Source organism: Ursus arctos, unplaced genomic scaffold (genome assembly GCF_023065955.2).
Source record: "Ursus arctos isolate Adak ecotype North America unplaced genomic scaffold, UrsArc2.0 scaffold_4, whole genome shotgun sequence".
Classification (NCBI taxonomy): domain Eukaryota; kingdom Metazoa; phylum Chordata; class Mammalia; order Carnivora; family Ursidae; genus Ursus; species Ursus arctos.
Window position 1 is genome coordinate 39,000,363 of NW_026623056.1, and position 13,038 is coordinate 39,013,400.

General features: G+C 43.7%; 1 protein-coding gene across 1 annotated transcript in view; it reads right to left on the reverse strand.

Moving 5' to 3' along the window:
* Positions 1–488: 488 nt before the first annotated feature.
* GTPBP8 (GTP binding protein 8 (putative)) overlaps positions 489–13,038 on the reverse strand; it is a 101,421-nt gene continuing 88,871 nt past the window's right edge. The window contains exon 7 of the mRNA XM_044381989.3: positions 489–575. The gene's annotated coding sequence lies outside the window, so the exon portion shown is untranslated. The remainder of the gene's footprint in view (positions 576–13,038) is intronic.

Consider the following 13,038-nt stretch of genomic DNA (forward strand, 5'->3'; position numbering starts at 1 on the left):
AACTGTATTCTTTGCTTGCAAAATTCTTTTTTTCAGTTTAATGTTAGACTTTTCAGCCAGAAATATTTGCCCTGAAGCTCCTTAGTAAATACCCTTGTTGAAGACCTCACAAAACACTGCTGACAACTCCAGCAAGTTCTTCAAGACAATGCCCATTCACTGAAATGCTACTGATACACACTCATGTATGCAAACCTCTTCAGACTTGCCTTTAGAAAGATGCAATTTGTGATAGTACAGGGCAACAGAAGGTCACATAAAACACACACACACACACACACACACACACACACACAATCATGTGAGTACAAAACAAAACAAAAACAAGTAATTAATGAATTTTGTGAGTCATCCTAATAATATAATCTCCCAGTTACTTTCAACATCTGACAAAGGCATTGAGATTAGCATGGAAAATTACCAGTTGCTGTGTGTGTGGCATCCTAACAGCCCGTCTTCATTCTGGCATTTACTTATGGAAGGGTGATGACAATCTGCTCATTTGCACCACCATCAGCTCAGGGACAGCAATCACGCCTGTTGATGAAGTCGGCCCAGGTGATCATAGCAGCATCCTATAGACATAAAGCAGCCATAAGAAACACAACCTCAGTTTTCCCAGTTATAAAATGGGGCAATGCATAACCTCTACCTACTTTACTAGATGGATGTCAAATAGTCTAGATAGGCTAGATAGCCTAGCTAGCTAGTCTGTGGAAAGGCATGGTACAAAGCATCGCCACTGCTATCATATGGTAAGAAACTTAACTCCAGGACCCTAAAAGGTTTTACGCAGAAGTCCAAGCAAGAGCTTCATTTTGAACCTCATCAAAGTGTTCCTTGATTATTAAGTGTAAAAAGGATCTTAATTTTTAAAAATTTAAACTATAAGCATTCCTAGAGTGTGGTCTAAACAGTAGTATTAAAATGAGGCTCCTGTTCAGTCATATCAGCTATCACCTAATTCCTCAGGTGTTTTGCTTCTTTGTCCTCCTCTTCCTTCTGGAAACCTATAACCCTTCAGTCTGTGTGTGTGTGTGTGTGTGTGTGTGTGCGCGCGCGCACATGCGCGCGCCTGCGTGCATACTGGTAGAGCCAGTGGCTCAGGTCTCAGGGAGATTGCAGAAGCTGTGTCTGGATTGCCAAGTAAGGCTTTGATTTTCTTTGTTCTTGCTGCTGGAGCCTCCTAGGCTGATTAAGTCGGGGGCTTCTCCCAGGTTTTGTTGGCCCATGAATGGAGCCTCTTCAGTGCTCACTGGAGTGCAATATCATTGATACTTCCTCCCCCTGCCTCCCTTCCTCTCCCAGCCCAGCTGAGCTGATGGATTAATCCTGCTGTGTACTTGGAGGGCTCACTGGCAGAAATGCAAGCTGGGGTAGAAAAAGAGGGCTGAGGTTGGAAGGGACCATGGAGACCTTCCTCCTAGCATCTAAACCCTTCATTCCGCTGAGCTGAGGCCCAGTGTGGGGCAGTTAGGGGCCTGGCCCGAGCCTGGCAGCAGCTAGTCAGGGTGAGCCTTAACCTCCAGGGCCATCTACTCTTGCCACCACTGACACTTCGGAGAGGAAGACCTGCCAGAGCTCTGTGGCTCTCATTGTAGAGTAGTAACCCCACATCTAGACACACCTTTTGTTCACTGATGTATCCCTGTCCAGCACTGATAATGCTGTCTACATCATAGTAAGCACTCAAAAAAAAATTTTTTTTAATAGTATGAATGAATGAATGAATCAATGAAAATTACATTCCCTTGCATTAGCACTGAAGAAGAAAAACACATGGGGAGGGAAAGGATATGCACCTTCTTTCTTCTTGGCTTTCAGTCCCTCCCCAACCCCCACCTTCCTCATCCCCAACTCCAATCACTGTCTCCTGGCTTCCTCTCCTCCTCCTCCTCAAAATAACGTGGTTCCTCATCTTCACAACAGAATAAAAATAGCTGACAGACATTTAGAAGTAACACCTTCATTTCAGAAAAACTCTAAGCCTTAAGCCAAGAGGATGCACCTCTAATGGTAGAATTACAGGTACTGGCCAATAAATAGGAATGGGGTAAGAGGTAATAGACCTTTGTGGGGCTCATTATAATCCAGCACATTCATAGCCTTGCCATACTATGGGCTATTGAAATGGAATTCCAGAGAATCTTTACCACTGAACATGGAATAGTGGCCAGAGAGCAGCCAAATCTCATTAGCAAATTGATCTGAGAAAAGTAGGGCATTTGTATGGTGATGTCCCCAGTGTAAATTAGCAAAACTTTTAAAAATGCAATTTCGTAATACATGATGAGGACAAAAAATATTTAAACCATTTGATACAGACATCTTACTTGTGAATTTATTCTAAGAATGTAGTAAAAAATAAGAGAAAACTTTGTGCACAAGAAGTACATTGTCAAATTATTTCTAATAGTTAAAACTTGAAAAAAAAAAAAAAAAACAGAAACAAAAACCAAACCCTAAGTGATGAATAACAATGAGGAAAAAAACACAAGGTAAATTACACCACAGTAACAGATCTGACTTATACTACATGTGAACAATTTACTAGCTGTAAGAACTTAGGTATAATATCTAACATCTCCAAGGCTCAGTCTCCCTGTCTGTAAAATGCCTTCTCTGTATTAACAGTGCCTAATTCATGGAGCTGTGAGGACTAAATGAGATCATTGTTATCACTTATTTCTATTATTATTATTTCCATAGGTGGCATTGTTTCTTTGTGGAACGAATCAGTGGAGCTAAATCTCCCAACATTGTAGTTAAATGCATATTACAGGAACCATGCTGAGGCCCGAGGCCCCCTTATGAGCACACATCTTCTTATCAGTATGGATTTGGGATTTGATTTCAAACAGGCAGGACTAGAAGGTATCTTTGCCCAGAGGTTGCCTCACATTTTCACCCCCCATTAACCAAAAATAACTTGGCTTTGAAAAACAGGGCAGATAATCCCTTTCTTTCAACTGTTCTGCCTGGGTACATTCTGTGGAGGGAGAATTATGGGCAGAATGGAAAGGACAGAGGTGAAAGGGTCCAATTAATGAGATAGCTTCTTCTAAGGCTTTGCAGCCGAACTTGCATTTAACCATGGAGCCACTCACAAAGCTTTGACCTGCTCCCCTTCTCTCAACCCCCAACTCAGTTCTCAAATCTGTTGTTATTTCTGGGTTGTACAGACCCGGAACCCCTCAAAGAGCAGGAGATGCCTAATTGGGGAAGCTCTGGGAGTCATCATTAATGAGCACTCTGGTCTTGGACCTTGAAAAAAAAAATCAACCCATTGACTCAATTTGCACAGCTTTATCCTTTTTCCCACCCCCTCTTGCCCCTTTATTTACCTACCGCAGATTGGCTCCAAATCTGGGATTTTTCTCTTTTTAACTGTTCATGAGATGGTAATTTGATCTTCTTGGCTGCTTGTCTATTTGTCTTATTGTTGGAGTAGTGTGTGTGTGTGTGTGTGTGTGTGTGTGTGTGTGTGTGTCTACTGGCAAATATGTTTACAGTGAAGTTCCTAGGGCTGCTCCTGGTGCTTATGAATTTATGCCCATGGACAAGTTGGGGTACACAATTCTTGGGTATAGCTTATGTATCTTGAGATTTAAGTATCTGTTCACATTTGTATATCTGAGTATTTGGACATATTTATATCAACTTTGATGTTGGCCAAAGAGAACAGCCTGCCAAGAGAAGCATATGTTTCCTACTTAAGGATTTCTAGAATGACTTAACTCTCCAAATGAATGAGAGAGGAGGCGATGCTATGCAAGGCTTGCAATTATACTCCACATGCTTTCTAGATTATTTAAGAAACCAAGGAGGACCACCTTGTGATTTTCATGGGCCCTACATACTTTTGCCTAAGTGTGCCCCTTCCTCCATATAAAATTATTAAAAATTATTCTTTATAACTCTGTTGGTATACATTATATTCATTTTTTCTCCTGATTTTATAATACATTAAAACATTTTCACAGATCCTTAAAAGGATCATGGGCTCCTGGCTCCATGCCTGCCACACCTAGTGGGTGTTGGCGTGGAGCTGGGACATAGTTAAGGGGGGGGACTGTGGTGAAGGGGACCCAAGGTTCTTCCCACAAAAGCTCTACTGCTTTAGAATTCCATTAAAAAAACATCTGAGAGGTTGTGGATTTCTCATATAAAATCTATGACGGACATTTCTTGTTTACCAGCAGGAAGTAAGATTATGGTGGTTCTTATAGGCAGTCAGACTTGGACGTGAATTCCAACCCCACCACCTACTAGCCATGTGAACTTGGGCAATCATTTATCCCTCTGAGCCTCAGTTTCCTCATTTTAGTATATAGAAAATAATACTGCCCTTGTGGCGTGGTGAGAATTTAAGGAAGTGACAGAGGTAAGATGCACTAGCCCCACGCCTGGCCCTCTGGGTAAGCAGGCATTACCTAACAGCTGTTATCATTTATTTCTCAGTTCTCCTTGGGGGCTTTGGTGCCGCATGAATTTAGTCACCTGGCTTGAAGTGCTATTAAATCTTGGGGTAGGCATGTACGCAGGTGAGAAAAGTCTGGCGTTCTTAGTGGAACAACTTACTAGATGCTTGGGACACAGTGATACCCCACAAACAGTTCCCCTAAGCTGGTTCTCAACTTTTCTGGCTGAACCTTACGCCCACCCTCTGGCTCCAGTGTGCCAGATTCTTGCTATAGCTCGAGACAACTGCCTTCGAGGTTCCAACCCCCCCCCCCCCCCCGCCGGAACCTTGAAGAATCATAGCCCACTCTCAAGTGTCCATCCTTGATTCTTCTTTCCCACTCTCACGGTAAGGTTTTCCATTATAGCCCCCCACCTCCCCAAGTTTAAGTTTCATGTTTCTCCCCACATTTCATTTCTCTAGTTCGTCCTTGCATCCCTCCACATATCCTAAAATTAACGGCTCCCTTTTTTCCCCTTCCTACTTAGCCTGTGCCAACCAGGGGCTGCACCTGCAATGTTTCATTTATAAAATCTTCCAGATAACGCTGCCAGGTAGTCATGATCATCTTCACGTTCACAGAGGAGGAAACTGAACCTTACAGCAGTTAGGCAACTCCCAAATCAGTCTGATGGGATTTGAATCTGTATTTTCTGGTGCCAAACACTTAGTAGGCTTTTTCCATTAATTAGGTCCACAGTTCTTTATATGCAATTTTTCACATCTAAAAGAAGAGCTCTAAAAATCACAAAATGTTTTTTTCCTTAAAATTGTTTTTTTTCCCCCCCGGTTAAAATCTGTGATGAACTTCTGTGAGGCTGGTTCTAATATTCATTTATCTCAATTGGGGTGATCAATAACAATAGGACCTCCTATGCACTGGTTTTTCAGCTAAGCATGCTATTACTTAAAGTTTAAAGAAGTAACGAGGCCCAGACCAGAGTATGCCCCTCCCAGCCCAAGTGGTACAGGGCTCCCTGTGTCCCAGCGGTGACCCTGCAGAGTAAGTGAAGACAAGCATGTTGAAACTCTGAACCGTAATCCTGCAGCTAAGCCAAAGCAATATTCCATGTGGGCTGCTATTAGATTTCCCATCCAGGTCCCAGCAGAGCTGAGGCAAACTGGCTAAGCAGCTCTTCCCAATAAGCAAATCTGGACCATAGCATAGCAAAATAAATCTCCCAAGTCGGCCATCGAAGGGAGAAGACTGAATCCTGCTGCTGACAAAGGGGTCCATGGGACAGCTCATGGAAAAGGCAAGAGCAAAACAGCCAGCTGAGTGTCCTTTGCTTAGGATAACAAGATGTTTAGATTACGAGATAGCACATACGTGAACGCCTCATTGAGTAGCCCTCAGTAACAATTCCTACTCTGCCCCTTAAAACACTGGGATCAGTGGGTATACTGGGTGTTCAAAGTGGAGCTGTATAGGCAGAAGAGAAGGAGACACAGAAGAGACACCAGCTCTGAGGACTTGAGCCTAGGACCTGAGATGTCTGGTCCCTGGTATTTCCCTCCATAGTGAGTGGTAGTGTCTTTCATCCCTTGATAAGAGGGAGCTGAAACTCAGCCAAAAATACAGCCTCTCCAGGTCTCTGAGATTTGGAAACCTGACAAGAGTGTGATGTGGGAAGGAGCGGATAGGTGTGGATGTGGAGATTGCTGGTGGAAACCTACTGCCAAACTGTCATCTGTGAGGCCCAAGCCAGGCTGGTCTTCCTTAGGGAGCTGTCAGAAGTGGATCCCTGTGAGGCTGGTATAGATGGACATGGAGTAATGGCCTTTCAGACAATGGCTCCAAGCCAGAGAATCTGCAGAACCTCATCCAGGGGAGGGACAAATCAGTGGGGAGTGAGCATTTAGCCATAAAAGCTCTCAAAGCAACCCCCAACTTCATATCTCACTTCTCCATCCTAATTCCAGAAATGGCTGAGGAGAGACCTTTGGGTTCTTCCTGTTGGAATAATGTCATTTCTGTGTATGGACTTCACTTCAGTGAGATGATGTGATCCATCCCTCACCAGAACAGGGAAAATAACACTTTTCAGACTGGAATAGAACTTAATCTAACATACTTTTGGGCTCGGCAAAAGTACACTGAGAACCTTGTCTCTTCTTTCTGGGGATTGTCTCAGTTGAGGGCGGGAGGAGATTGGGAGAAGAGGTTCGTATGAAAGAAGACAGCATCGGGTGTGGGTGCTTGGAGATTCATTAGGTTCTCCGGTCACTTAGATGAAAAGGTACAAAGACTAGCCCATCACTTCCAACATCCTGGTACTTAGATGCCGTCAGGGGCAACTGCTAACGACGCACTGAAGGGTATTCACTGTGGGAGAATTAGAGATTTGGAAAGTGCCCTGGACAGCATCAAAGACTACTCATATTAAGGGCTGAGCACATAGATGCCCAGGGAGGCTAAGGGATATTCTTAAATGATGGAAGAAATGCAGATGAAAGAATCACCTGGTTCACCTGTGGCACCTTGGCGTAGTCCAGGCCTGGTACCAATAGCTACATCTACACCTTCTTGATAAAAGGGAAGAGAATGCATGGAATCCGTGGGTGGCTCAGTCAGTTAAGCATCGGCCTTTGGCTCAGGTCATGATCCCAGGGTCCTGGGATCCGGCCCGCATTGGGTTCCCTACTCAGCGGGGAGCCTGCTTCTCCCTCTGCCTGCCGCTCCCCCTGCTTGTGCTCTCTCTCTTTCTCTCTCTGACAAATAAATGAATAAAATCTAAAAAAAAAAAAAAAAAAAAAAAGGGAAGAGAATTCATCCATGCAAGCTTCTCTTTGCTCATATGTAAAATGAGGAAACTGGATAATGCCAAGTGTTGGCAGAGATGTGGGCACAGTAGACCCTCATACGCTGCTGGTGGAACACGGAGAGGGTAGCCATTTGGAGAGCAATCTAGGGCTACTCAGTCAAATTAATATTTACAAACTTATGATCCAGCAATTTTACTCCCAGAGATATTCTTCCAAGTGAAACACTTCCAATATTCCATAGGGGATATATACAAGGAAGCCTATTCCAGTACTGTCTGTGGCGTCAGGGAGTTGGAGCCAAGCTGCTAGTCTTCAGGGATGCATAGATAAAGTATGAGGAGGCCCTCCCTGAAGTCCTACGTAGCAAATAGAAGCAACAGATGAGACCAGCGCATGGCAACATGCGTGGTCTTAGACGGTACTCAGTGGGGGAAAACGTAAGAAACAGGCTGCAATATATACCATATTTCCATCAAATCTAACTATCATTTATTGTACTGTACACCATTATTTTATGTCTTGACCAAGAAAGTAAAAACTCTGCCAGTTAAGCGATGACATACCATTGATTGCAAAGTGCACCCTGATGTCAGAGATAAAATGTGGAAAAACATTGTTTTAGCACCCACTGATGTAAATAAAAACACACATGCACAGGATAATATCTTCTGCAAGAATACCTTCAAAAACATATTAAACATGGGCACCTGGGTGGCTCAGTCAGTTAAGTGACTGTCTTTGGCTCAGGTCATGATCCTAGGGTCCTGGGATCGAGGCCCGCATCCGGCTCCCTGCTCAGCTGGGAGCTTGCTTCTCCCTCTCCCTCTGCCACTCCCCCTCCTCGTGCTGTCTCTCTGTCAAATAAATAAAGAAAATCTTTAAAAAAATACCAAAATATATTAAACATGTTGCCTGCAGCCTGTGGCAGTGAAATGGGAGCGGCTATGGGGATACAGAGAATAAACAAAGGAACACAGGAGCTTTGCACAGACCAAAGATGATAAAGTGGTTAGCTCCGAGTACCTGGAGGACCAAGTGTGAAAAGGTGTGTACTAACACCAGCTTTGGGTTTGTGGTGAGAATCACTGAGATAACACAGACGTGGGCCACAGCATAAAGTAGGGTTCAGCGTTATTTCTCCTCTCTCTTCATCTTTGTACTTGAAGATGCTGCCCAGGATAGGAGTTGAAGAGAAAGGTTCAATGTCCTGAGTGTCATATACTTCCTTCAAATACAAGGACCGTAAACTTGGGCTTGCTTCACGTTCATGCTCCAACGCACTGTCCATAGACGTGGAAAACAGCAAGCAGTCTTGCTTTTGTAACCCTGGGAGCCCATTTGATTATCTGTTTACAAAGAGATATAAAAGCACCATGATAGAGAGGGTAAAGGCACTGATGAAGATGATGATAAAACCAGTGTTTTAGCACTACTTAATTTCCAGAAATTCTTTGGTTGATTTCCCAATTGCTCTGGAGGAGCAGTACAAAATCAATCCAATAAGCAAATCACATACAAAGCCTCTGCAGTGGCTGCCAGAAAATGGGCTAACTTCCCAGAAAGCTGCTCTTACGGTCTCGTATTAAATAACAGGCTCAACCTGAATCATGAAGCACTTTCTGGAAGGAGCATTAAGGAAAGACGCTACAATGCTTAAGGTGCTCTGGGAAGGAAGCGTGATGGCCAGTGAGGTTCACTGAAAATGAAACAAATTGTGGTTGTCAGAAATGTCTTCCCCTGAGATTCCAAAGCGGAGAATAAATTCTCTGAGTGACTCGGTTAGACCACTTACAGATATACTGAAGAAATGTCTCCTCCCCAAAATGAGTAAAGGCTCCTAGATTTGAGGTAAAAAATATATCTTGGTTTCTAAAACTTAGGCAGTGGCAAACTAAACATTTTAGTAAAACTGGACGAGGGGGCCACACTGCAAGCTTGCTGACACTGGAGACAGCCGCTGTGACATGCTGGCCACGGTGAGAAGGGCCGTGTTCTTACAGGAGAGAGAACTGCTCTGGGTTTTCTGCGTTAATGGAGGTTTAATAATAGAGGGTTGTCACCTACAGTGTCTGGAAACCCCAAATATACCATCAAGATTTATAAGAGAGAGGAGGGGAGAGTGGGGGCTAGGTGTCTGCCCTCTTACAAGGGGACAGGGACTGGGGAAAGAAGCTATAGAATCTCTGGGTTTCTGGATGTCTTCTTTCTTTCCCTTCCTTCCCCTACCTCTTGAATTTTAGCCGTTCCCCTCTGTGTAAGGAGTCTCTAGAGTCCCTCTAAGTTCAAGAGCTTTTCCATTTAATATCTTGGGCACAGTGGATAAGAATCTTTCTCTCCATCTCCTATATTTACAAAGTCTTGTTGGCAAAGACAAAAGAAAAACTGTTTCCCTTAGATTTTGAACCAAAGACACTTGGAGGAAATTAACAACCCGGATTTAAACCCAAGTAATGCCCGTGTCTTCAGTTTTGCATTATTTCCCCTAACTCTGAGGCCAGCAACGGCTAGTCCTGAGTGGGGAGTCCAGCCAGGAGCAACGCTGCTTTTCAGGGAGAATCTTCAGAGTGGGCTGAAAGGAGGGGCAAATCCAGGTAATTCATGATTCACTCATTCATTCACCCTCAAATTTTCTAGACCTAGAGAATTTTGAAGCTGGGAAGGGTCTCACGCATCATCTGGCCAGCAGCTCCCAAATTTCAGGGGGAGGGGATCCTCAAAGGTAAAAATGTGGCTCTGAAAGCTTTTCTCCAATAACTATAAAAGCCTCAAAGGAATCATACATTTAACTTCCAACAAATTCCCCAACTGATCATGTGCTGAGCAATTCAGTTGTTAGCACTGAGGGGGCTCTGGTCAGCTGGTGGTGACATCATTGCAAAAATATAGGAATGGGTGCCTTCGTGGTGACAAAACTGGGAACCTGAAGTCTAGATTAAATTGCCCTTTGTAGGTTTGGTAAGCGAGGTTCTCAGTGAGTGTGACAGGTTCTTATAGAATGACTGGGTGGACTTTCCAGAAACTCCAAAAGGCAATAAACTTTCTGCCTCTCAGGCCAAGTAAAGTCTCTGAATGAATGGAGATTTTAGTGTTTTCTTGTATAGTTCAAGATTAGGTTTGAATAAGTAGCATGTCATTTTTTTCACATTGTTATCCTGCTCAGGATAGGATGCTGGAGACGGAACTTCAAACAGAATACAATCTGCTTTCCCAATTTTTCTTGGAGACTCAGCATTTGGCCCAATCCTTAGAGCGGGATGCAGACATGGATGGACACATTCCCTCTTGATTTTTTTAGGAAGAAAACAAACACCAGCCCCCAAACCTGAAATCCTGTTTGTCTAAGCAGTCTGTTACTGATGCATTAAATGAATGGTAGCTTAAGATTTAGCAGTTTTTGGGGCGCCTGAGCAGCACAGTCATTAAGCATCTGCCTTCGGCTCAGGGTGTGATCCCAGCGTTCTGGGATCGAGCCCCACATCAGGCTCTTCTGCTAGGAGCCTGCTTCCTTCTCTCCCACTCCCCCTGCTTGTGTTCCCTCTCTCACTGGCTGTCTGTCTCTGTCAAATAAATAAATAAAATCTTAAAAAAAAAAATTTAGCAGTTTTCTTCACAATACTAAACAAGCTACTCAAAGTAACCCTTGAGAATAAGGCCCTGTATAAATTAACCACACTATCTCACAAGACTGAAGTGTCCACAGAAAACAGTACTTTCTAATGCTGGGAAGTTTTCTATGTGTGTCTAGCTACATGTTGAGAAGCAGGTTCTAAGAGGACAGGGAAATTGAAAGAGCACGAGAATCAATTGCTATATTTTGTCATTCTCCTTTGTCCCATCTGGAAAATTAATTTTGCTCATCTGAAGGCCCTAGACTGTCAGGAAAAATAAGGTGAAAGCACGTCAAGCTAACATACATTTAAATTAGGTAATACTGCCAACAATTTCCTAGAATTTCATTGATGCTTGAGCAGCAGGTGGTTGGGACCATGTGAAGAGGTTCACTAAGGAAGAGAATCTTTGTCTTCAGGACTATTCAAGCATGAAAAGTTTTCATAGCTTCCAGAGAAATGTTGAGGGGAATCTGAGCCCCTCTTACTTAGCCACTCATTTCTGAGACCTAACCATTCTTTAAAAAAAAAAAAAAAAGATTCTATTTACTTATTTGAGAGAGAGCACGCACAAGCAGGGGGGTGGGCAGAGGGAAAAAAGGAGCCCAATGCCTTACTCCATCCCAGGACCCCAGGATCATGACCTAAGCTGAAAGCAGACAACCCACTGAGCCACCCAGGGACCCATGAGATCTAACCATTCTTGGTCTCACTTAGATTTCAAGAGAACTTGAAAATCCAAAAAAGACTTGATAAAGACTTTTTAAGGTAATTATTTTGTTCTTATATTCTGAGAAGGAGCAAAGAGATGGGAAGAGGACCCACCATTAACAGCACATGGGAAGAGAGGTGCTAATCATGACTGCTTCTCCAAGGCTATAGCTTACGCTTTTTATTTACTTTATTGAAATACCATAAAATTCACCAATTTAACATGCACTATTCAGGGTGTTTTAGTACATTCACAAGGTTGTACACCTATCACCACTGTCTAATTCCAGAACAACCCTTCCTCTCCTTTGCTTGTATTGTAGGCCTGCCTCAATTATACAACGTTACTCCATCACTCAACAAACATTTGTTGGGCACTTAGCAAACTCTGGGCACGGGATAATTTAAACCTACCCTTTGTCACAGAAGCACCACAGCACAAAGTGCCAAACCTTATCTTAGGGATCAAAGCCTTCAGGGGTACAGTAAAGTGTGCAGGGGTGGGACTATGGTAGGTAGGGATGGGTCTTCTGCCAGTGGCTTGGTGCCGGCCATGGGGGAGGAACTGTGATTGACAGTGAGTGTGCAGAAGGATCATATGCTCTCAGGAAGGTTCCTTTAAATACTCACAGGCTCCCGGCTTTTAGGAGTCATCACCTCCCCAAAGGAGGTTGGGCCAGCAAACCAGCCCTGCGCATTTCCAGACTCCTACCCCTCTCATCCACATTTCCTGCTCATTCCGTGTCCAGCTGCAAAACTTCTTTCCATCATTAGCAAGTTCGGTTTTCTTTTCTTTCCCTTAGTTTTCTTTTGCATATCTTTCCTCCATTATTTCCCCTAGAAACTTCCTTCACTTTTATCATCTTTTTTCCTTCATTTCTCTTCCTTTTACCCAGTCTTCCCCCACACACCCCAGGAACCCAGCAGGCTTGGGTGGAAGAGTTGCCACGGAAGGAACTGCTTAGAGCTAAGAAAGAAAGTGTGTCTCCTCTCCATACACACTGACATATAAAGAACATGAGAACTCGATTCGGTGGTCTCTCCCTTCCTGCAATGCCATTACTTATAATTATATTAACATAAAATAATAGCTATTAAGCTCTTACGGTGAACTAGACACTCTACTGAACTCTTCACAGGCTTTGTCTTATTTAATCCTCACCACAATCCAGTAAGGTAGATGCTGTTATGATCCCCAGTTTACGGATGGGAAACCCCAGCCTTAGAGGGGTTAAAACACTTGTTTGATATCATAAGCTAATAAATGGTGGAGAGGCACTCAAAGCCAGCTCTGTTTGAGTGCAAAGCCTAGACTGTGATTTATAATGCCTTACTTTCTGGGCTTCTATCTTTCCTCGGACCCACCTCCCACTCAAGCTGGCTCCCTCTCTCTTTCTGAAGCGAACTTTGCAATAGAGTTAGTTGGCTTCTCTCCAGCGTTAGCAAGCTGGAGGATCCTTGGCATGGGCTTAGCTCTGAGCTCCATGGAGC